The 24106-nt window shown below is 49.7% G+C and overlaps 1 protein-coding gene across 3 annotated transcripts in view; it reads right to left on the reverse strand.

Annotated features, from left to right (window-relative positions):
* Nucleotides 1–11619, reverse strand: part of LOC307093243 (uncharacterized protein) — a gene marked incomplete at its 3' end in the record, with an annotated part of 80612 nt that extends 68993 nt beyond the window's left edge. For 2 of the 3 annotated variants that reach the window (XM_079761176.1, XM_079761172.1), the window contains exon 1: nt 10563–10891. Of the gene's footprint in view, nt 1–10562; nt 10892–11504 lie in introns of those variants that run through there. The other variant, XM_079761174.1, reaches the window with a different exon arrangement.
* Between the last annotated feature and the right edge of the window lie 12487 nt (nt 11620–24106).

Raw genomic sequence — 24106 nt, forward strand, 5'->3', positions numbered from 1 at the left:
CTGAGGAAATAGGAAAGTAGAGGAAGAAAGTACAGGCAGAAACTCCGTAAGAAGCTTGGTGTTCCCATTTATCCGCGCCCTCATCCCTAACTCCCTCACCTTTGCTTTTTAAACTAGTCTCTGCGATCCATGTCACTATCTTCTCACGGACACTACTCACCTACTCTTGCTTTTTAAAAATGTATGAAATGGTATCACTCATCTAAGAACTAACTCCAATACACTTCCCTCTCCCAATTTCTTCCCTGGTTATAAATTTGCTATTTGTTCCGATGGTCTTATTTCAGCAATACTAATCGTCATCCAGGAAACATTTTAATTTTTAATCTGGTTATCCTTACTGTCTTAGACTTCCACAGTAGCCTTACATGAGCTACGTCAAATGCACTTGGTGCCAGCTACGCAGAAGGGAAGATGGCCCTCCCATAGTTCCTACTGAAGGTAACCCAGTTTTATACCAAGTGACAGTCTCCCTACCCCTCCCTCTGCCAGCACAGATGATGGGAGGTGTGCTTCTGAGCCGTGGGCCATGCCAGCCACAGGCTGGTTAGGGACCTAAAAGATAGGGCAATGAAAAGACGAGTTGGATTCGTTAGATTCTTTCTTGGGAATCTGAATTAGGGAATTCTGAGAGAATGAAGCAATTATCAGGATAAAGTACGAATGACAGACTATAAAGAAAGAAGCCATGAAGGGGGGAAGGTGGAGACGTTGCAGTTCTGGATATGGGGGTCTTAGCAAGTAGAAAAGCAGCACTTGGGTATAAGCAAACGCTACGCGTTCGAGAGCTTATTCAGAATAAAGCTGGAACACCAAAGCAGCAGGAAGCCACGGAGCCCAGGAAGCAAACTCCCCGCGGAGAACAAGGCTGTCCCAAGAGGGGCCCCCGGAGCTGGAACATTTCCAACCCGATTTCAGTTCCCTCGGTGAGCGTTCTCGCAATCAGTGCTGCTTTCTGGAGGAAACTATAGCGAGTCAGTTCTTTGCAACCAGCGGGCCCTTTTCTAGAAGGGTCAGCACGTAAAACCGTTTGTAGGAGAGGCAAGTGGAGTTGTGTTGCCCATCTCTGCTCAGAGGAGTCGGAGTTGCAGAGTCCCGGAGCGCAGTAGTTTCTCTGACTCTGCTGATTGCCCAGGCGTCCTCAGAGGTGTCTTCATTTCCCAGTTCCCGGGAGGGAAGAAACTGCTCCTCAGCTGCTACCTAAATGTCAAGACGAGCTTCACCAGGTCGTTTATCATCTGTGGTTCTTTGACATAAAAAATAAACTCTTAGGCAGGGAACCACAAGGTCTAAGAATGGAAAACACGACAAACTTTAAGGGTAGAAAAGTTGGACATAAGAAAAACGAGGATTCAGGGATACACAAATACTTAGTGATGAATGAGTACTTTATATTTTGCCAAGGGGGAGAAGAGTGAATCCCCTACTGTAAAAAAAATTCCTTTTTTTCTGATGTGGCACATAAGGTTATATAATTTAAGATGATCTGTTATTCTTTTTGTATCCCTGTTCAGTTTATTAATAAGCCATATTTCCGTGTGAACTGTTTATGCCTTCAACAACACTTGTTGATCTGTTCCGCCCTGTGACAGGCATTAGGGGTACAAAAACTAGAGGCGGTCCCGGCCGTTGAGGGGGAACAGCCCAGCGCGGAGCAGAGGCGCTCAGGACAGGCAGGATAAGGCCCCCCCCCCGCCCCCCAGTGCGGGCCCTGCGGGGGGCAGTGGAGCAGAGACAGGGGGGTTGAGTCTGAACAGCATCCCAGAGAAGATGCCCAGGACAGTCTTGAAGGAGCACTGGGGTTTGGCTGGGAAAAGCCGAGGCAGAACAATGTTCCCTGGAGAGGTGGCAACCTCGGCACTGGCTCAGGAGCGAAAGTCCTGCCTTCTTTAGACTATTGTCGCCTTAACCACCCCAGGGTGTCACAGGTCCTATTCAATAACTCACCAATCCAGGCATCCTTAGAACAGTATGCCTTGACCCACATTCAAAAAGTTCCTTGTCCACAGACGCCTAGCAATTTCCCCCCTCAAACATATGCTAACTACACAAGCACAAAGGATAATAGAAAACCCAGTATATCTCGTATTAGACAAAAATAATCCTATCTAATAATAGAGTAACATGTAAATTACCATCACTCCGCTACGCCCATGATTGGGCGGCGGGAGGCTGGGGGGCGGGACTCGGGGTGGCCTATCTGGCCATTGAGAGGCACGGATCCGCTGCCACTGACGGGGGCTACCCTGCTGTTGAGAGGCGCAGGAGGCGGGACTCCCGCCCCCTGTGCCTCTCAACGGCCAGATCCGCAGCCACTGAGGGGGCCTGCCGCGGACACCCAGCTGCGCCTCTCAACGGCAGGGTAGCCAGGTGTCCGCGGCAGCCCCCCTCAGTGGCCGCGGACCATCAAAAGCATGGGAGCTGGGTGCCTGTCTGCTCTGGCACCAGGCCTTTCAGAGCCGCGCCGGAGGCTTCTGAAAGGCCTGGTGCACCAGCAGACAGCACCCAGCTCCACCGCGAAAAGCGAAAGCGTGTAGGGGACCCTACACGTGCATGATTCAATCATGCACTGGGCCTCTAGTAATAAATAAATTAAAAAGCTACCTCCGGTTCACAAGTTTCTGTTCTGGCTTTGCTTCTTTCAACTGCCATTACTGTTAATTTTGAGTTTATGCATTTGTTCTTCAAGAAAAAGAGTGAGTGGCCGGCCGGTGTGACTCAGTGGTTGGGCATCGACCTACAAGCCAGGAGGTCATGGTTTGATTCCTGGTCAGGACACAGGCCCGGTTGCGGGCTTGATCCCGGTGTGGGGCGTGCAGGAGGCAGCCGATCAATGGTTCTCTCTCATCATTGATGTTTCTATCTCTCTCTCTCCCTTTCCTTCCTCTCTGAAATCAATAAAAATATTTTTTTAAAAAGAAAGAAAGAAAAAGAGTGATTATATGTTTTATGGAAATTACTAAAGCTCTCCAAAGTTCTAGATTAGAGGCATTTTGAATCTTTAAGTGAAGAGGATAAAAATACTCGAGCCCTGGCTGGTGGGACTCAGTTGGTTGGGTGTCATCCAGTGTGCCGAAAGGTTGCTGGTTCTATTCTGGGTCAGGGCGCATGCCGGGGGTGCAGGCTCCATCCCCGTGGGGGGCATGCAGGAGCCAGCCATCTATGTTCCACTCTCACATCAATGTTTCACTCTCCCGCTCCCTTCCTCTCTCTCTAAAAGTCAATTAAAAAATCTTTTAAAAAGTACTTTTGATAATTACTTAGATCACTAAAAATTAGATTGGTAATAATAATATATAGAATATGTTTTTCTCTTTCCCTTTATAGTTTAGCATTATCAATAACCAAACATGTCACATATTTCTACAGAGTATATTCTTACATTCTAAAAAGCTTGCTGGAATACCACTTCCCAAACCTATTTCCCATCTTTACAGTTAATAACACATTTCTCTTACAGATCTACTTCTTAGGATTGTTATGAAGTAAGCAAGATATCCAACGTTAGGAATTATAAGCAACCAAGAATAAAGGAACAAAGTAAGTCAAAAATTATTATATATGGCCTTCAAAATTCTCTTCTCCAATTAAAAAATAATTATATCTTACATACATTTTATTTTTTATTTTTTCCGATAGAAATAAGACCAATTCAAAGAGTCACTGATTTATTAATTCTCAAAGCAGCCCTGAGCTGGCCTCCCTTGCCATAATAGATTCTTATACATGGTAAAAGAACTTATTCTGAGGATCTAAATATTGCATTAAGAGCTACCACATGGAATTAAAAAAATACATATATTTTTAAAGGTTTGGCCAATCATAGAAAGCATGATTAAGGAAAGCATCCTTCATTTTCTACCCTCTCCGTCCCACTCGTGGCCACGATTCAGAAGCATATTATTACTTACATCCTAAAGGTGTACGTAATAGATCTATCATCATATCAGCAAGTCTTCACCAATATTCCTCAGGAGTGGCATATCATAAAGACTGTCACAAGCTCTGTCATCCCCAAAAGCATAGTGTTAAACACACAGCATATATCATCAACACTAGAGTTGCTTAAACTGGTCCCTTGCAGCCTCAAAACAATATGTAAGCGTAATACGCAAAGAACAGCAAGATTTCCATGAAAAATCAGTGAGATGGTGAAGCTAAGCACTGTACCCAGTGCCCAAACACTATTAGTTCATATTATTGCACAGGAAGACATGCATTCACAACAGCTTATTCTTTTGAAAATGGTTTTCAGTCTCCTCGCACGTGAGCCTGCATGCTGACTGGCAAATTTTCTAAAAATCCATAAATTAAAATCTCACTTTTTCCTATGGCACTTTTCACGTCTAAGTATCAACATAGTTTGGATGTACAGGAACGAATCCCATATATCCACAAAACTCACAATATTTGCGGTTTGGTAACCATGGGCCTTGGTTAAGGTAACCAAAAGGCCAGATGCATGGACGATCCTATTCATAGAATCAGAAATCACTGAGTAACAGTCGGTGGGAAACTTAGAGAGGATTGAGTTCAATCCCTTCATTCGGAAAGAGTCCAGAAAAGTAGAATGGGAAGTCTGGGTCAGAGACTGGCAAACCCAGACCAGAAACTGGTCCAATGGACTTTGTAAAAAAGATAATTATTAAATTAGAATTGGGGCCCGGACCACGTGGCTCAATGGTTGAGCGTCAACCTAGGAACCAGGAGGTCACATTTCAATTTCCGGTCAAGGGCACATGCCCAGGTTGCTGGCTAGATCTCCAGTGTGTGTGTGGAGGGGGGAAAGGAGGCGGATGCTGGAGGCAGCTGATCAATGATTCTCTCTCATCATTGATGTTTCTATCTATCTTGCTCTCTCCCTTCCTCTCTGAAATTAATAAAAATATATTTTAAAAAATTAGAATTGGGGAAATGTCTCTTTTTAACCAACATGCTAAATCTAAGTCTTTAAATAAAGGGGTAAAACTAAGGCAATTATTTGAATGCCATGTCAACACAATACCTTTCACCTGAATCTCATGGTGATTGTCTCACTTCTCTGCCTCTCATCTGCGGAGATTTGGCCTGACGGGAAATGGAGTCAGCTAGCCATTTCGCCTCTTATTTTCTTGTGAGTCCTTGAGTGAGTCATATAACCTTACTCAAACATAACCTAAGAATAGTCATGTTCCTTCATCCACAGGGCTATTATAAAAGGGGACTAAGCAGATATCACTTTAAAGTGCATTGACATGTCCAGGCTTAAAAGAAATAGAGAACATTTCCATTTTACATCTTATGTTTATGTCTCTTGGAGGGGAAAAAAACAAAACAACACCACAAAATTTCCTTCAATAGAACTACATGCAGGCCCCGGCCAGGTGGCTCGGTTGGTTAGAGCATCCTCCTGATACACCAAGGTTGTGGGTTTGATCCCTAGTCAGGACACGTACCAGATTCAACCAACGAACGCATAAATCAATGGAGCGACAAATCAATGTCTCTCTCTTTCTCAAACCAATAAATAAAAAGAGAAACTAAATGCAAATGCAGTGTTCGGAACCCAGGGAGTTGGGGATGTCCTGCACAGTGTGTTGATTTTACCTTCAGTAGGACTAGCAGCTCTAGACTTTCATTTATACACAGTTCCACACATTGCCCCCCTTTAAATGTCATCACAGTCTTCATTTCTATCCCCCAGGGTTAAGGGTGACCTGGATCAATGCTGTCTGGCTCCCCAGTCATGTTCAGTCTTCCCCAAGCAGATTCTTGTTTTATTCACTCTGGAACTCCCCACTCAGATTACTCACTCTTTGGATTACTCTTGCAAGGAGCCCCAGATTCCTCCCCCACAGGCAGCTCCCCAGTGAGTAACACTTTGGGGGGCAGGGGGTGGAAGTGATCAAGTGGCCACAGGTGCCAATTGCAGATGGATGAAGCTGACGCTACCGAGTGGGCAGACACTTCATTTCCTAAAACGCTGGGCGCACAGAAATCACTTTTTTAAAAATATATATATTTTATTGATTTTTCACAGAGAGAAAGGGAGAGGGATAGAGAGCTAGAAACATCGATGAGAGAGATACATCGACCAGCTGCCTCCTGCACACCCCCCACCGGGGATGTGCCCGCAACCAATGTACATGCCCTTGACCGGAATCGAAGCTGGGACCTTTCAGTCCGCAGACCGACGCTCTATCCACTGAGCCAAACCGGTTTCGGCCAGAAATCACTTTTATTTTGCTCATCACGAGACTTTTTAAAAATCCTCACCCCAGAATATGTTTTTATTGATTTCAGAGAGAGAGAGAGAGAGCAAGGGGGAGAGGGAGAAAAAAATAAAACATCAAGCTCAGCCTGTGTGGCTCAGTGGTTGAACGTCGGCCCAGGAACTAGGAGGTTACTGGTTTGATTCCCGGACAGGGCACAGGCCCAGGTTGCGGGCTCAATCCCTAGTAGAGGGCATGGGGGAAGCAACCGACCCGTGTTTCTATCTCTCATCTCTCGGCCTGGGATCAAACCCTCAACCTATTTGCTGTATGAGATGACGTTTCAACCAACTGAGCCACCTGGCTAGGGCTCATCACAAGACTTACTCACACACCCTGTGTGGGATCCCCAAGTATAAGCACCAAACCCATGATGTATGTGTGGGTGGGCACGTCAGTCTTCCTTTTAAACTGCTAAATTAATCTTTAAAAAAAAGATGGATTGTTAACAATGAATACAACACTTCCAAGTACTAGTGAAAGACAATGTTGAAAAGGGTGATACAAGCATTAACACAAATCTGCCTCCAAGGCAGTGACTGGCATTTCAACCCTACATTCTCCAGGAGGGGAAGGTATTCCTACCTTTCATCTCACGAAACCAGTAAGATTTTACTTTTATTTTATTTTATTTTATTTTTTTAAATATATTTTATTGACTTTTTACAGAGAGGAAGGGAGAGGGATAGAGAGTCAGAAACATCAATGAGAGAGAAACATCGATCAGCTGCCTCCTGCACACCCCCCACTGGGGATGCGCCCGCAACCAAGGTACATGCCCTTGACCGGAATCGAACCTGGGACCCTTGAGTCCGCAGGCCGACGCTCTATCCACTGAGCCAAACCAGCTTCGGCTATTTTTTTAATTTATTTAATTTTAATCCTCATCCAAGGACATGCTATTTATTTACTTTAGACAGAGAGAAAGGGAGAGGGAGAGAGAGAACCATCAATGCAAGAATGAAACATTGTTTGGTTGCCTCCCACATACACCCGGACAGGGGATGGAACCCTCAACCCGGGTTTGTGCCCTGACAGGGAATCGAACCTGCGACCTTTTCGTGTACGAAGGATGCTCCAACCAACTGAGCCACACCGGCCAGGGCGAAGCCAGTAAGATTTCAATAACTCAGCCAAAAGGACACCCATTAAAGAGGTCTTAAAATTTTTCCCCCTGATATATGTCCTTGTTAGGAGGAATGGGAAAAGCCATTCATTCCTCTACTGTCTTTGGAATTCCGAGGTGACAGTGATAATGGTGGAGTTTCCTGCAGGTGAGCCTTCAGCTTCAGCTGAAGAACCAGGGACTGAGTGAGGAGAGCACTGGCCAGGCGTCCCACCAACGCCCATTAGGGTTTAACGGCACGGAGGCGTCACGTGAGTCACCCAGATGAGGACCGTTACACAGGCTGGCTCACAACCAGTGTGAAGTTCTTTACTGGTGAGTGTAAAGGGTTAGCAGATGTTATGTGTGTCTCTGTTGTACTGTGTAGAGAGAGGGGGGTTTGGGGAGAAGGAGAGGGAACTTTGTAGTGTCTTTGGAAATGCTGGGCTGTGTGAGTGCAAGTTGGCTAGGGCAAGAACTCAGCCACCAAGGGAAAAGACAGTTAGCTTACGTTACAAACTTTAGGTCAATTATTTATACAGCTTTATGCCTGCACTATAATACCTGCATGCTGTTCCATGTATGGCGTCAATATTATTATCGTTTGTTTAACTATGTGGTTAATATTGATTATACCCCCAAGACTGCAAGCTCCCTGAGAACACAGGCACATGGGCCTTGCTCCTGCCTATGCCCTCAGTGCCCAGCCAGGTGCCTGCTGCATAGTAAGTGCCCCTAAAATATGAGCTGAGCCCTGGCCGGGTTGGCTCAGTGGATAGAACGTTGGCCTGTGGACCAAAGGGTGCCAGGTTCGATTCTGGTCAAGGGCACGTACCTCGGTTGCAGGCCCCTCCCCAGGCCAGGCCCAGGTCAGGGGCGTGCAGGAAGCAACCAATCGATGTGTTTCTCTCACATCAATATTTCTCTCTGTCTTTCCCTCTCTTTCACTCTAAAAAACAATGAAAAAAATACCCTCGGTTGATGATTAAAATTAAAAAAGTAAAATATGAGTTGAATAAACAAATGAATATAGGAATTAATTCATGAAAATCCATGTATACTTGCCATGTTTGTGTCACGTGCCATGCGCAGGGCTGGGGGGGGCTGCTGGGATCCAGCACAGCAGACAGAACTCCAAAAGGTGGCTAGCTTTGGCGCCCAAGCGCTGGGTGTGCAAAATCAAGCGTAGGGGCCGGGGACAGGGGAGCTGCCATCAGGACCCCAGGAAACTCTGAACCCCAGGGTGGGCAGCTTCACTGAGACCCCTCAGATCATTGCCGATCTTTCCTGGGCGTCAGTGTCTTCACTTAAAACTCGATGAGTAACCTTCCTTTTCCCTTGCGGTTCTGAAATTCTAACATTTTGGGGAGACACCTAGATCCTAAAATCTTGCCAGAGACAAACCAAAGTAGAAAGCAATTAAGTTTTAAAATATGAAGTTCAATTCTACTCCAAATGAAACATTCTATGGAGGCCAGATCCAGGCCAGTTAACACCTCGCTGCATCCTTCCCTACACCCGGGAGCCAGGTTCCCGGGCCTCTACGCCAAGACCATCACCGTTCCCACCCAGGGCCGCCTCTTTGCTTCCGTCTCTGCTGATCACAGGGCGTCAGTCTGATTCCAGTTAGAATGGAGGAGGCACGGCCTCCAGACTTTTGCAGAATTTTTGGACAGTAGCCGAGTCACAGAAAACCCAGCATTAGATAAGAAAGGGAAATCCCCCCGAGGATTCAAAGAGAGCTCCAACCCAGGGCCTTGAAGCAATCACTGTGTAAGCACAGGAGGAAGGGGAGCCACAATTCCAGAAAACAAGCAGACATGTTTTGCTTTAAAAAAGTGTTTTTTTAAAGATGACCACCAGGCACTGATTTTAGCCCTCTACTCCGATCTCTCAAGATGTCCCTTTAAAAAGCAAAAGGTTTTATCCACAAAACCACCGGCGAGTAAACAGCCTTTGCATTCTCGCCCTCATACGCACAAGAAGATATTTACTCTCTGATCAACAGCAATTGTAACGACACCTCCCTTCACCTGTAAAAGCCACAGTCAAAACCGTGAAGCCCAAGGTGGAGTTTACCGATGGGTCTCATGGCCGGCCTGGCCCGGAACACAAGGTCTGGAATAAACTACTGGAACAGGCGGCACGTTTTCTCACCCAAGCATCTCACATTGACCTTCTTTTTAAAAAAAGCTGTACAAGTGAGGAGGAGAGGGGAAAACGCAACCCCTCCCACCCCATTCTCTGGACAAATCGGCCAATAAATCTAACGGAGAGGCACAAGAGGGAAGGACACAAGCCAACAGGTGGGAAGGCTATTTGTTCCCTGAGAAATGCCCCGGCCCTTGATCTGGGTCCCCATCTACTGGTCTCGGGGTGTCGGTACTGACGGTTTCCTGATCAGGATGGTGATGATCAGGAATAACGAGAACCCTTCGCCTGGTGATGCCCGGCGCTTCCAGCTGGAAGATTGCTCCTCGCGTTTCAGACAGAATGGTCTGTCCCCTTCCGCCAACCCCCGGGGAGGCAGACAGCCTCCCCAGTCAGCTCTCCGGGTTTTACAGATGGGGAAACCGAGGCACAGAGCACCCCTCAGTTTAGAGCAGCCACCCCCGGAGCCATCCCGGAGCCTGGAAAAGTTTCTGGCTCGTCTGGGGCAGAGTTCTCTTGCTCTCCCTTCCTGCCGGCTCTGCCCCGGAGTCTGGGCTCGGGAGGAGGGTTGGGGACCTCCCCTTCCCAACGAGCTTGCCCCGGCAGTGCGTGGGGAGACCATGCACACGCACACACGCCCACGGCACACGGGCACGCAAAGCTCCGGCATCCTCCTCCTCCTCCTCCTCCTCCTCCTCCTCCGCAGCAGCGGGCAGAGCCCGGCGGCCCCGCTCCGCCCGGGGACGCGCAGCTCCGGGCGCGCAGGGCCTCCCCGGGCTCGGCTGGGGCGGCTCTGAACCCGGCTCTGCCCTCCGCTCCTCTTCCCCCCCCTCACCCCCTCCTCCCACCCCCTCCGTCCACCCCTTCTCCCCCACCCACCCCGAGGCACAGATCGTGTTACTGGGGTTCCCTGGAAGAGGGGGCCACCCTCAGCCCGAGCGCCCGCGGGAGCTCGCGGCGCAGGACCGCGCTCGGCGCAGCGCAGGAATGAGACCCCGCTCCTCCGCGGCGGCCCCGCGGCCGCCCGCCCGGGAGGGGACCGCTGGGGCTCTTACCTTTCTTACGAGGAGAAATTCTGGAGGATCGCTTCAGGAACTGAGGGGGAAAGTGGACGAGGACAAAAAGGACCCTCTTCCTGCAATCCCCGGCCTCCCGGCATCAAGACACCAGGACAACATCAAAGCAACTTAGGGGGAACACTTGCGGGGCCTATTGTCTGCTCCGGTCGGCTCCGTTTTCCGCCCGCCTCCCCTCCCGCGGCCGCCGCACTTGGTACGGCCCAGGCATTCATGCCAAGTAGCTTTCACACATGGAAGCTTGTCTCAAGCAATTGCTGACAAGCCACAAACAAGACGTTCTCCCTCCCTCCTCGGCGCCCCCCTCCTCGGCGCCCCCTCCACCTTTTCCTCCCCCCACCCCCTGCTCCCCTCCCCCTTTCTTCTGAATGCAAACCCAAACTCTCCAGTGACAGGCCGGCTGGCAGCTCGGCCTGGCTGCGCACGCACCCCGCCCCCCCCCCCCCCCCCCCCCCAGCTCAGCTAGTTGCTGCTGCGCCGGAGGAGTTGGGAGCCGGGGAAGCCGAAGCTGAGTGGGGGGCAGGGAGAGGGAGGCAGAGGGAGAGGGAGAGCGCGGAGCCACCTCCTGGGTCCGGGTAAGATGGCAGGAGAGAGGGGAGCTCTTTGGAGAGAAGGCAGTGGCCGCACACGTGTGTTCACACACACACACACACACACACACACACGCACACACACACACGGAGGCAGGCTGGGCTCCGTGAGGAGCAGAGAATGAGTCCACAAAGGAAAAAGCCATGCCTCCTCCGCGTGAGCCTGGGCGAGCGGGAGACGGGAGCGGGCGGAGCAGTCCTGCGCGTTCAGGTGGGTCTCTCCATTCCCGGGAGGACCAACGTGCTCCCCGAGGACCCCGCCTCCCTCCCCGGCAGGACGCAGCGGAGACCCGAGCTCCTAGTTAAAAATCCAGCCACGAAATGTGTGTACCTGTGCGAGGAAACTTAGCAGCGGGTTCAACTTGTACCCAGGGTATTTTTTTTTAAGTGGACCTTTAAAATTAAAAAGAAACAAACAAACAAAACCAAGAAACCCTAGAGAGCCGTCGCAAGGAGAGTAGTAACAAGTCGTGTGAACTCGGAGAGCCGGGAAGCGGGATGCGAAGTTACTGATTGCCAGGCTGCTGGAATGTGTGCAGGGTGGGCACGGCGAGGGGAGGGGGAAGGGCGAGGCGCTGTGAGCTGTCTTCTAGGAATGGGGGGTGGGGGGTGATGAGGTAGAATAATGAGTATGGCAAGAAGTAAGCAGGAATGTGATTGGTGTGCAGGGAGGAGGGGGGCGGGGGTGTAAAAGAGAAGGAGGAGAAAAAAAAACCAAAACACTGCATTAAAAAGGAAGAAGAAAAATGGAAGCCCAGAGATGGAAACACGCGGAGTGAATGGGATGGCAGGGGAAGGCACAGAACGTGAGCAGAAGGGCGCACAAAGGCTGCGCACGTATGATGATGCATGAAATCAGGAGGCCGACGGAGACCGAGAAGCATGGCAGGATGGTTATGCGACATGTTAGCAGGTTGAGGAGTCACAGACCCGGCGAGGTCTCCTCTGCCCAGGCCAGATGGTTACCCCTCCAGGAGCAGGGCCTGTTGAAGCTCAGCAGCTAACGGGAGCTAAACCACGTCTGTAGTTTTGCATGAAGGAGGCCGGTAGGAAATTCCTCTGAATCCTCCGCTAAAGATGCAGATTATGCGAGCACACATTCCTCACTCCTTGGAGGGTGCAGCGGGAATGCGTGGCGACTTTTTATATTTAATACTAACGAACGGCTTGTCACCACCCAAAGCTCACCACATCCAGGACACAGCCTTGTCCCTGCTGCCTCTTCTCCTTCGTGTGGCTTCTCCGTCGAGGCTGATCCCTGGAGCTGTCTGTCACCATCATCCCCATTCATGATGATGGTGGTGGTGAGAATGATAATAACAATTACTTTTAAAATATATATATATTTTTTCATTATTGATTTCAAAGAGGAAGGGAGAGGGAGAGAGAGCTAGAAACATCAATGATGAGAGAGAATCACGGATCGGCTGCCTCCTGCACGCCCCACAGTGGGGATCGAGCTCCCAATCCGGATACTGAACTGTGACCTCCCGGTTCATAGGTCAACTCTCAACCACTGACCAACACCAGCCGGGCGCTATAACAATTACTTTTGATTAAGTATTTACTTGATTCTCAGATTTTCCCCAACATCTATACCATGAAGTCATTTCTATTAAGACCATCTTCGTTTATAGATGATAAAGAAGGAGGCGCCGAGAAGTTAAATAACCTGCCTGAGGTCACACAGCAAGTAGAATGCGCCCACGGCTCCAGCATTCACTCATCACGTCATGCCCTCTGACCTGAGTACCCAGCTTCTCCATGGCACCCCACGTCCAGTTAGCTCTGAAAGCACACTGTTTCTCTCTGGGCCCCAGGGCTGGCTGGGCTCCTCTCACTGCGCCAGGGGACCTTCTGACTCCCCTTAGCAGGCTGCAGACTCCCGGCCCCTTTAAGTGGTGGTGACTCACCCCTCACAGTGAGGCTCCTCGGCTAGGATGGCTAGGACGCATGACGGGTCAACCTCACCTCCAGGGACCGCGCGGTTTGCAGAGTGCGAGGCATTGGATGACGGGGACCGAGGAGGCTTCCCCTCCTTAAAGTGCAAACCCCAACCCCACCAGGTGTTGATGATGATGATGATGACGACAGCTGACATTTATCAAGCACATACCCCTATTAAACAACCCCATCAGGTACAAACTACCATTGCCCCCACTTCCTAGATGAAGAGGCCGAGGCAGAGGCTCAGTGATGGGAAGTGCCCCCTCAGCTGGGAAGTGCTGGCCACCAGAGAGGCTGCTGGCCACGGGGGCAGAGAGCTGGCCCCCTGGGCTGTCCTGCTGAGGGAGCTGAAGCGGTTCCAGTCAGCAGAGTGCAAATCCAAACGCTCAGGGAGAGGAGAGGGGGAGAGGCCATACTCACCCTGAGGTGTTTGCTTCTGTTGTTTAACCACGTATTCCCCAGGAGCAGAGAATGAAGAAGGAAGCATGGGCCAGGGCCCCAACAGCCTCGGTTTCCCGATTCCTCCCGGTCGCGGGGGGCAGTTGGCAGAGGACAGAGGCTGCCGGCTCTCGGTCGGAACGTGTTGGTGGGAACAGCAGGCCAGACCCTCTCGCCTCAGCACTGATGGCTTCTCCCTGCCAACTCCAAAGAGAAAAAAGGAAATCCAGTGGATAAGGGAGCCAGGTCAATGCTTGAGGTTCCTACGTTTATTTTACAAGGTTTCAGAATGCTCAGCATGGCGAGTAGAAGGCAAGGCCCCCGATTTGGGGCAGAAGACTGGATTCTAGTGCCAGTTCAGCACTCACTGGTGTGTGAACCGGGCCCTGCTCCCTGAGCCTCGCTTCCTCAGTCTTAAAACGAGCCAATGACATTAGTTCTAGCGCCCTCTCTGGCACTGAGGTGCTGTCATTCTAATAAATGTCCAGTTGATGAGGAAAAGGTTGAAGGCCAAGGTGGAAGGTGAAATGTGTGTTTGGGTGCAGGGGTGCTGGAGAGGGCGGTAGCTTAAGGAGGTAGAGCAAGAAAGACACTCGTTGGGCTGGTCTGCCCATATCATGGCACATCTCTTCCGAATAATTCTACACAATAGCTATTTTTTACTTTATCTTGTTTCGCTGCTAGAATTCCCACCAATAACAAATTCACTTGCCTTAGTAATAATCTTTTTTATTTTTTTCTTTGTTTCCCCCTCTCCCCCCATTGGCCCCCTTCTCCCCACACCCAGCCCTCCCAAGCCTTCACCACACTATTTTGTCTGTGTCCGTGGGCTATGCATATGTGCATATAAGTTCCCCGGTTAATCTCTACCTCCCAACCCCCCACTCCCACCTTCACTCTGAAATTCATCAGTCTGTTCCATGATTCTAAGTCTCTGCATCTATTTTGTTCATTAGATTCCACGTATGAGTGAGATCATGTGATACTTATCTTTCTCTGACTGGCTTATTTCGCTTAGCATAATATTCTCCAGGTCCCTCCATGCTTTTGCAAATGGTAAGAGTTCCTTCCTTTTTACAGCAGCGAAGTATTCCATTGTGTAGATGTACCTCAGTTTTTTTATCCACTCACCTGCTGATGGGCACTTGGGCTGTTTCCAAATCTTCGCTATTGTGAATTGCACTGCTATGAACATGGGGGTGCATATACTGGTGTGCTTTCTGGTTGGTGTTTCTGGTTTCTCAGGATATATTTTAGAAGTGGGATGACTGGGTCAAATGGGAGTCCCATTTTTAATTTTTTTAAAATATATTTTTATTGACTTCAGAGAGGAAGGGAGAAGGAGAGAGAGATAGAAACATCAGTGATGGGAGAGAATTGTTTATCAGCTGCCTCCTGCACGCCCCACACTGGGGATCGAGCCTACAACCCAGGCATGTGCCCTGCCTGGGAATTGAACTGTGACCTCTGGTTTGTAGGTCGATGTTCAACCACTGAGCCATGCCGGCCAGGATCCATTTTTAATTTTTGAGGAAACTCCATGCTGTTTCCCACAGTGGCTGCACCAGTCTGCAGTAATCATCTTTTAAAAATGCAAACACCTCTAGAGGGCATAGGGGAACCGGCCTCTCATACCTCAGAGTGAATCGTTTCATAGGCTTCTTCCCTCACGCACGTCGTTCACATCAAATAGCCATTTACATGAGGGCACAGGGGAAAGAGTGGGGGAAGCAGTGGGTGGTTTTAGACCTTAGAAGACTCGTTGGGGGAAGGTCGGCCTGATTTGGGGTTGACTGGGGCAAGAGAAAGATAAGAGGCACTAGGAGGCGGCATAAACCGTGAGAGGGTGAGGGCATACTAGAGACAAATGGTCTACTTCACAGTGCGGTCAGGGACAGGCCTGGGCTTAGAGGCGGAGGAGCCTGGCTGCATTCTCCACACTCGTTCCCCTGCTCCCTCATCTTGACTCCAGCATGTACTCTAGAGGTTCCTACGGGGCCTCTGGAGGTCACGTTCCATTTAAAGCATGTTTGCTTGTTTTTCTTTAATGAGGGGGAAATGCTCAGCTTTCCAAATACCCAACTTAAAAGTTAAAGAGTAAAGTCCCAGCCCACTCATAATTTGATATCTACTACCCATATATAGATACAGATACAGATACAGATACAGATACAGATACAGATACAGATATAGATATAGATATAGATATAGATATAGATATAGATATAGATATAGATATGGGAAACAAATGTAGGAGTAAGGCAAAAGAGGCTTCTCCCGCACATTTCTGGACTGGTGAATTGTCTGACATAGAGGAGAGAATCAAGCAGAAAATCAAGAAACAAGTGTCAAGATTTAGCAAGATAAAGCAGCAAGTTAGAGGCAGGCAAGATTGAAACTCACCTAATCTGAAAATAGCCCCCTCTTCTAATAATAAACACATTATATAAAGATATAGCCACCCCTCAATGATAAAAGGCAGGGTGAAGTTACTGGTTATGGAATGAAAACATCCGAGTTTCACTACCGGTGTGCTTATAAGCTAATGACCTTGGCCAAGTCTTTTAACTTTTTTGAGCCACCTTTTCTGATACTTCCCACGATATCATGAAGTATCGAGTTACTATGTCTATGAGCTTTATAAATAGTAAAGTGCTATACAAACTTTAGCTGGTAATGTGTGGAGACGTGTCATAAGAATATGAGCACTGCCCTAGCTGGTTTGGCTCTGTGGCTAGAGCGTCGGCCTGTGGACTGAAGGGTCCAGGGTTCAATTCTGGTCAAGGGCACATACCTAGGTTACAGGTTTGATCCCTGGCCCTGGTTGGGACATATGCGGGAGGCAACCAATTGATGTGTCTCTCTCACATCAATGTTTCTCTCTCTCTGTCTCTCGCCCTCCCTTCTACTCTCTCTAAAAATCAATGGAAAAATATCCTCTGGTGAGGATTAACAACAACAACAAAAGAATAAGAGCACTAACTATGTGCCAGGCATGCTCTTTATATGCATTATCTCATGTAATCCTCCAGCTCACACTCTAAGAAGTGCTACTACGTGGTGTTTATGTGCGTGGTCTCCAGAGCCAGGCACTGAGTTACAGGCTCTGCCGCTCTGTGATTTTGGACAAATTACTCAACCTTTCTGAGTTCCAAATGAGGATATTAATAGTACCTTTCCCCCGGGCTTATTTTGAGGAAGAAATGAGATAATGAATGCATGTGACATAATTAGCACAGTACCCAGCACATAAGAAGTAACCAACAGCCGAAACCGGTTTGGCTCAGTGGATAGAGCGTCGGCCTACGGACTCAAGGGTCCCAGGTTTGATTCCGGTCAAGGGCATGTACCTTGGTTGCGGGCACATCCCCAGCAGGGGGTGTGCAGGAGGCAGCTGATCGATGTTTCTCTCTCATCGATGTTTCTAGCTCTCTATCCCTCTCTCTTCCTCTCTGTAAAAAATATATTTTTTTTAAAAAAAGAAGTAACCAACAAATGGTAGATGCCATATTTGTTCTCATTTGAGACTTGGTGAGATTAAGTGCTTAGCGTAAGGCCACCCAGCTCATGGACATACGTGTCCCAAAGCTGGTTCTGTGGGATGCAGAGCCCCTGTTTTCATATTATCTATCTTGCCATCGACTTTTCTGAGCCACAGATAACTGTAAGGACATACTAATTGCATTATCACTTGTTTTACCTTTCTTAGGTTTCACTTGAACTGTTAATCTGTAAACATAATCACTCAAGGAAAATATTTTCCTTATAGAGCACCTTAGGAGAAATGATGTCGTTATTTAAAAATACCACTTGAAAGGATCCCTCAAAGTAATCCAGAGTAGAGTTCAAGCCTCTCGGAACAGCATTGCAACAAACTCACGTTTTAGAACTTAAATTATTAGTTTAAATTTCATCTTCTTCTCTTCCCAGATAAGCTTCAGGTCAATAAATCAAGTGGCCAAAAGCCACAGTATGAGAGAAAAAAGAGAAAGGCGTCTAGATAATCCACAAACTGTAATGTGCTTCCTCCCAAAGCTTTAAGAGGGGTAGAAAATCGAGAACTACAATTTTTACAGGCCAAAAAAAAAGGTAAGGAAACACACCTGACTTAAACAATATATTAATAAGAGATTCACATTACTAAACCCTGGTCAGAGGTGGCAGGTAAAGATAGACCAGCACTGCAGTGAGAGATAGAAACCCCGCTCCTTCAGAATCAATGAATACCGCTTCTTCGCTGTCCTTCAACCACAGTGAATCCGGAGAATGGACTCACAGTGGGCAGGGTGAGGGAATCTCCATCCTGGAAGTGGCCAACAGACTAAATGCCCCAAGGTTTTAACACGCCATTTCTTAAGCACACTTTTTTTCTTTTTCCAGGCAATTTTCTGAAAAAGCTCTAATTGTTGTGAAAGGCCTGTGCATGCATTGAAAGGAGCCTGACAAAGGATATTCAGAGATTTGCCTAAATTCATATGTATTCGATTCATATTTATAATTGTTAGTTAAGTGGGTTAAGTAATGATAAATTGGAGTTGTATGTATTTCATGAGGACACATAGCACAAATGTATTTACACACTCACACACAGTCCTCTTGGGAGGAAGCTCAGCCTTGATCTACTTTATTAAGCACCCCAGCGAGGCTGTCCATTATGAACAGAGTATATGTGTAATAATATAGCCGGTGTTTTACTGGGACAGAAAAGCCACTTTGTCCTGTCTCCCCTCTCTTCCAATCAGGATGTGGAAGGGAGCTTAGAAGACTCCGAGGAAGCCCTTAGAATCAGTGTTAGCCGAGGGAAGACACGCTAGAACACAGTGCGTTTGCCGCGGGCTGTGTCTGTATCTCCTTCCCTGAAATCTGCTTCTGCGTGAGGTTTACAGTTCATCAGAGCAGAAGAGGCAGCAGGGCCACCCGTGGGAGCAACTGGTTTCGGTAAACAATGAGCCAGCTTCTCCCCGAAGGGAGCAGATCAGAGGAGACGCATCAGCGAGGAGAGACGCTCTCCAGCAGTTACTAAGCTGGCTGGGAAAGGACTGCTTCTCCTGACTGACCTTGGCGGCTGCAGTGGCTGAGCTACCCCAGCCTTGGTTCACGGGTAGAGGGATTCAGGTCTGAGCTGGGGCCTCAGCTGCTCCCAGGCCTGCTTAGAAGCCAACATAGGCAGCAGCTACCTAGGCCACTAGCCACACCTCAGTAATTATCTGCTCAAGGGAGCCTTGAGTTCACTTTGGGCTGACTCTGAGAGAGGCACAAATAAAAGGATCTCTTACTAGCCTGGCTCCAGAGTTCGAGTTGTTCTGCCCTGCAAAGCTGGAAAGAGATAATTGATCTGAAAGTATTAATATTGCATTCATAGTGCATCTGGACCTGAGGTTGTATGACCTCTGAAAACCTGGAGTGGAAATAATGCAATTACCTGAGCTAAAGACAATTGAATTAAAAAACGATACTGAAGCCAGGAAAAGGAAATTTATCTTTGATGCCACATGTCTTTGCCTAGCAATGGAATGTGTACCTTTTATAAAGATGAAAGATGCATTGAAGACAATAGAAGGTAGTATTTTCAATTCAATTCAATAAGCACCTGAGGTGTGCAAAATGCCACTGGCCTGCGGACACCAAAATGAGTAAGACCGTGAACCTGTTCTAAAAGAGCACACTGCCTAGACCGTGGGAAAGGGGGAGCTGCCCACAAGTAACCACAGTATAGCCATCCTATGTAATAAAAGCCAAATATGCTAAGTGTCCGGTTGTCCGGTCAACCAATCAAAGCTTAATATGCTAATGATATGCCAAGGCTGCTAAACCGCTTGCTATGATGTGCACTGACCACCAGGGGGCAGACACTCAACACGGGAGCTGCCCCCTGGTGCTCACTGCGCTCTCACAGGGCTCAGCCAGAAGCCGGGCTTACGGCTGGCGAGCGCAGCGGCAGTGGCAGCAGTGGGAGCCTCTCCTGCCTCCGCCACAGCGCTAAGGAGCAGTGAGCTGAGCGGTAAGGAGTAGCGAGCAGGCAGGTGGTAAGGAGCGAGGGGTCCCAGACTGCGAGAGGGCACAGTCCGGGCTGAGGATCCAACCCCACCCCCAGTGCATGAATTTTGTGCACCGGCCTCTAGTATTATATAGAGATAGAGATAGAGAAATATAAATATAGATAGACTAAAAACTGAAGAAACGTGCAAAGAACAACCAATATTGGTTACTTGTAAGATGTGAATTATAGAGAACTTTATTTGTAAAACAGCAACATTAATAATATCAATAATAATAACCACCTTATATTAACTGCTCACTATGTGCCATGCTCAATGCTTTATGCATTTATCATCTTATTTAAATTTTCCAAAGAACCCTATGACATAAAAACTATTATTGCTCTCATTTAACAAACGAGGAAACCGAGGCACAGGAGAGTTCGGTAGCACGTCCCAGATCACACAGTATCAGCAGGGCCATAATGTACGGTGAACACAGCAGTCTGTACTCAGAACCTTCCTCTTGCCGGCGAACCACACTTATAATTCCCACGTTATGCTTTTGTTAGAATTTCTAACATTAACCATCTATTAATTTTAAAATTAGGAAAAACGTGTACTTTAAAAACAAATAAACATGTGAGGACCTGGCCTGATGCCTGGGCATATAGAGATGATGGTGAGGAGGAGGAGGAGGAGGAGGAGGAGGAGGAGGAGGAGGAGGAGTGATGATGGCAACGTACATTTGTTAACCTTTCCCTGGGACCCAGGTTCTGGACAATGTACCAGGCACTTTGCATGCTGACTTAATCAGAGACGTTTGATAACTTATTATTCCTACCGCCATCCTGCATTGCTCAGGGCCCCGGAGATGGGTAGGGGCTGTGGGGGTCTGCGGTGGACATGGCACCCCAAGTCTCCATTCCAAGGGCTAAAAAGAAGAAGCTGGTTTTTTGTTTGTTTTGTTTTTAATAAGAGAAAGTTTATTTAGGAAGTCACTGAGTAGAAGAAGTGAGCGGTAGAAGAAATGGACTCAGGAAACAAGTTACAGAGACAAAAGAAAGGCCCTTGGAGTGTAGGAGACAGAGGCTAAGGTAATAGCGCCCGGGGGAAGTGCAGGGGAAGGGGGAGGCTCCAGCGTGCTGCGGGGGGGGGGGGGGGGGGGGGAGAGGGGAGGAGAGCAGTGGAGGGAGGGTGGCACACAAATGAAGCTGTTTTGTTCTAATTTTATGTATTGATTTTTAGAGAGAGAGAAATATAGACTACCCTGACTGGAGATAGAATCCACAACCTTGGCACGTTGGGACGATGTTCTAACCCCGTGGTCGGCAAACTGCGGCTCGCGAGCCACATGCCGGTCTTTGGCCCCTTGAGTGTGGCTCTTGCACAAAATACCACGGCCTGGGCGAGTCTATTTTGAAGAAGTGGCGTTAGAAGAAGTTTAAGTTTAAAAAATTGGGCTCTCAAAAGAAATTTCAATCGTTGTACTGTTGATATTTGGCTCTGTAGACTAATGAGTTTGCCGACCACTGCTAACCAACTGAGCTATGCAGTCAGGGTTAAGAAGCTATTATTATTGTTATTATTATTAATTATTGTTATTGTTATTGATTTCAGAGAGAGACAGATAGAAACATCAATGATGAGAGAGAATCATTGATCAGCTGCCTCCTGCATACCCCACAACCCGGACACGTGACCTGACTGGGAATTGAACCGTGACCTCCTGGTTCATAGGTCGACGCTCAACCACTGAGCCACGAGGGCCAGGCAAAAAGCTATTTTTAATCCTTCCCCCACTTCCTTCGATTTTAGGTGATCAGAGAATGAAGGAGCGGTGTGGACGGGAGCTGCTAGATAGGAGAAGACTGATTCTAAAGCTGGTTCCAGCACGTGTTTATCAGCTCTGTGACCTGCTCCAGACCTCCCATTGTCAGTACCCGCCTTTACCTTTTCTCTAACTGACACATTGTCCTGGTTTTCCACTTCTCCCTCGTGTAGCAAGATGGTGGGGTTCAAAGTCACTGGGGAGGCCTCGCTGCCCCCTATAGGGCTCCCACAGCCTGAGACCCTCTCATGAAAAATTCGTGTCTTTGGGTTAAAGCTTTGCCAAGAAGAGGTGACATTGAACTGCTGACACTGGCGGCTTCATTTCATGGAATCCTAAGGTGTTAGAGCCGGAAGTCACCTAGAGCAGCGGTCGCCACCCGGTGGTCCGCGGGCCACTGGGGCTCCGTGAGGTCCGAAAGGTTGGCGACCGCTGCCCTGGAGTCTAGAGCCTCATTGTTTCTGAGTCTAAACCAGTTCCTTCCGTCTGCGAGTTGCAGGGAGATGTGTCCCTGCTCCTGTCTAAGCGGATTCCTCTCCCTGTGCTGAGTCCTGCCCCCTCCTTCTCAGAGACTCCCCTGTCCATTACATCACCTCACTCCATCCCCCCATCCCCCCAGGCTGGCTTCTTTCTTTTTGGGGTGGCGGGGTACAAATTCCTTTATTTGAAGGATGGGGCAAATGAAAGACATAGAGGATGATTTGGTACAAGTTAGAGAAAAGTAAAGGCAACCCCAACAGGCACGTACCGCTCTGGTGACCGGAACGTCAGCCCGTGGCTGTGGGCAGCCAGCCCGAGGCCTCTCAGACGGGCTCTGCCAGGCCAGTCCCGCGCCCCCCACCTGCGCCTGGGGTCAGGTGGTCACCCCATTCTTGGATGGGTTTCACCTCTCCCTCAGGAGTGCGTCCCGGGAAGTCACACGAAGGAGGGTCATGTTGTCAGTGGCGTCCCAGAGCCGGGGGGTGGCGTCCCGGGTCACCAGAGCAGTCGGTGCCTGTGGGGCGGCCTCTACCTTCCCTCTGACCTGTACACGTTTGTGCGCCCAGCAGTGACGGATCTGCACTTTTTCCCCGAGGGTAACGCACACCCCTGGCATCCGGCCTCTCTGGTCCAGCCGCCGGGAAGGGAAGGTGCCCACCCAGGCTGTAGCCTCCACAGTCTCCCAGCAAGGCCGCCTCAGGAGGCTGCAGAGGAGAGTGTCTGGCAAAGTCCTTCAAAGCCACGTCATCGCGGTCACAGCAGGGAGACCCCGGCAGGGAGACGCCGGCGCTGGAGCTGCCGGCCGACCTGGTGGTGGGTGGCGGCTGCGGAGTCCTGGTGGCTGCTCTGGCGCACCTGCCTGGGGACGCGGTGGGCGGCATGGTGGGTGGCTGCCCAGGCAGGAGCGGTGGGACCTGGGGGCTGCCCCGGGCGCCGGGGAGGTGGTGGAGGCTGGATCTGGGCGGTGGCTGGGATGGGCCATCGAGCGCTGTTGAAGCAGAAACCACAGCGCCGCTCGAGGACCGCTGGCTGCCTGCTCCCACCGGCGCTCAGATCAGCTCAAGTCTTGCTCGTCTTCAAAACAGAAAGCCTCCCGGGCCTCGTGCTTGTCTAGCTCCTGCCTGGTTCACGTCCCGGCTTCTCAGACTTCTTTTGAGCGTTGCCTAGCGAGTCTGAGGGGCGGTGGGAGGACCCCAGGTTTTCAGGGCAGGCATGTGTTTGGGGGGCCTGGTTCCGCCTGGAGGCAGAAGAGTGAGTGGCACAGGAAGTGGTGGAGGAAAGAAGGCGAGGAACGTGGGAGGTTCCTGTAGGCAAACCGCCTCCTTCATAATTTTACCTCGATCAATACAAACACTTCACGTCCATTGGAAAGCTATACTGGGAGGGAGCGCCCACCCGAGTCGCCAGAAGATGCTGGGGATACAGTCAGGCACTTTCCACATCGCCACCTCGGAGCTGTTCCCAGTGTCGCCTGCGAGGCAGGACGGACACTCAATTCAGGTGTCAACACGAGACAGCGTGTGACTAAGGCGCAATGAGTGCAGCGCCAGCACCACGTAGGGGCGTGTCAGCCATGGGAGTTCCCGGGCTCCATCCCGGCCGGTGAGTCAGAGCCCGGGGCCCGGCCACCTGGTCACCACGCTCCCCGGTGACTCTGATGCAGCCTGCAGTGTGGGAACCACTGGGAGGCAATGGGTCTGGGGCCCGGCCACCTGGTCACCACGCTCCCCGGGTGACTCTGATGCAGGCTGCAGTGTGGGAACCACTGGGAGGCAATGGGCCTCAGGGCTGGAGGCTCAGCTCAAACTCAGGGAGCAGTGAGAGAGCAAGGGCTGCAGGGAGAGAGGAGGGAGGGGATGGGGGGCAGAGGAGGGGTGGGAGGGGGGCACCTGGTGAAGCGGAGGTCCCTGCAGAGGTGAGGGCAGGGCCATGGAGCGGAAGCCATTGATCCTTGCGGAACTAGAGACCTGCTTCTCTGTAGACAGGGCTCCGCCCAGCACACCTCTCTCTCCCACCCTCACAGGCCTCCTCTCCCAGCCTCTCCTCTCCTCTGATCTCGCTGCTGGAATGCTGGGTGGGTCTCCTTCCCTGCCTGCCCATCATGCGTCCTCCTTCCTCCTGGGAACCCACCCCTCCCTCCTCTACAGTGAGGAGCTATAAGCCACTCCTCTGAACCACTCCTGCACAGGCCACGTGTGTGATGTGAGCGAGTTCCCGATTGCAGCGTGGGAGCCGCGCCTGCCTCTAGTTTCTGAGTGT

The sequence above is a fragment of the Cnephaeus nilssonii genome (genome assembly GCF_951640355.1).
Source record: "Cnephaeus nilssonii genome assembly, chromosome: 21".
Taxonomy (NCBI): Eukaryota; Metazoa; Chordata; class Mammalia; order Chiroptera; family Vespertilionidae; genus Cnephaeus; species Cnephaeus nilssonii.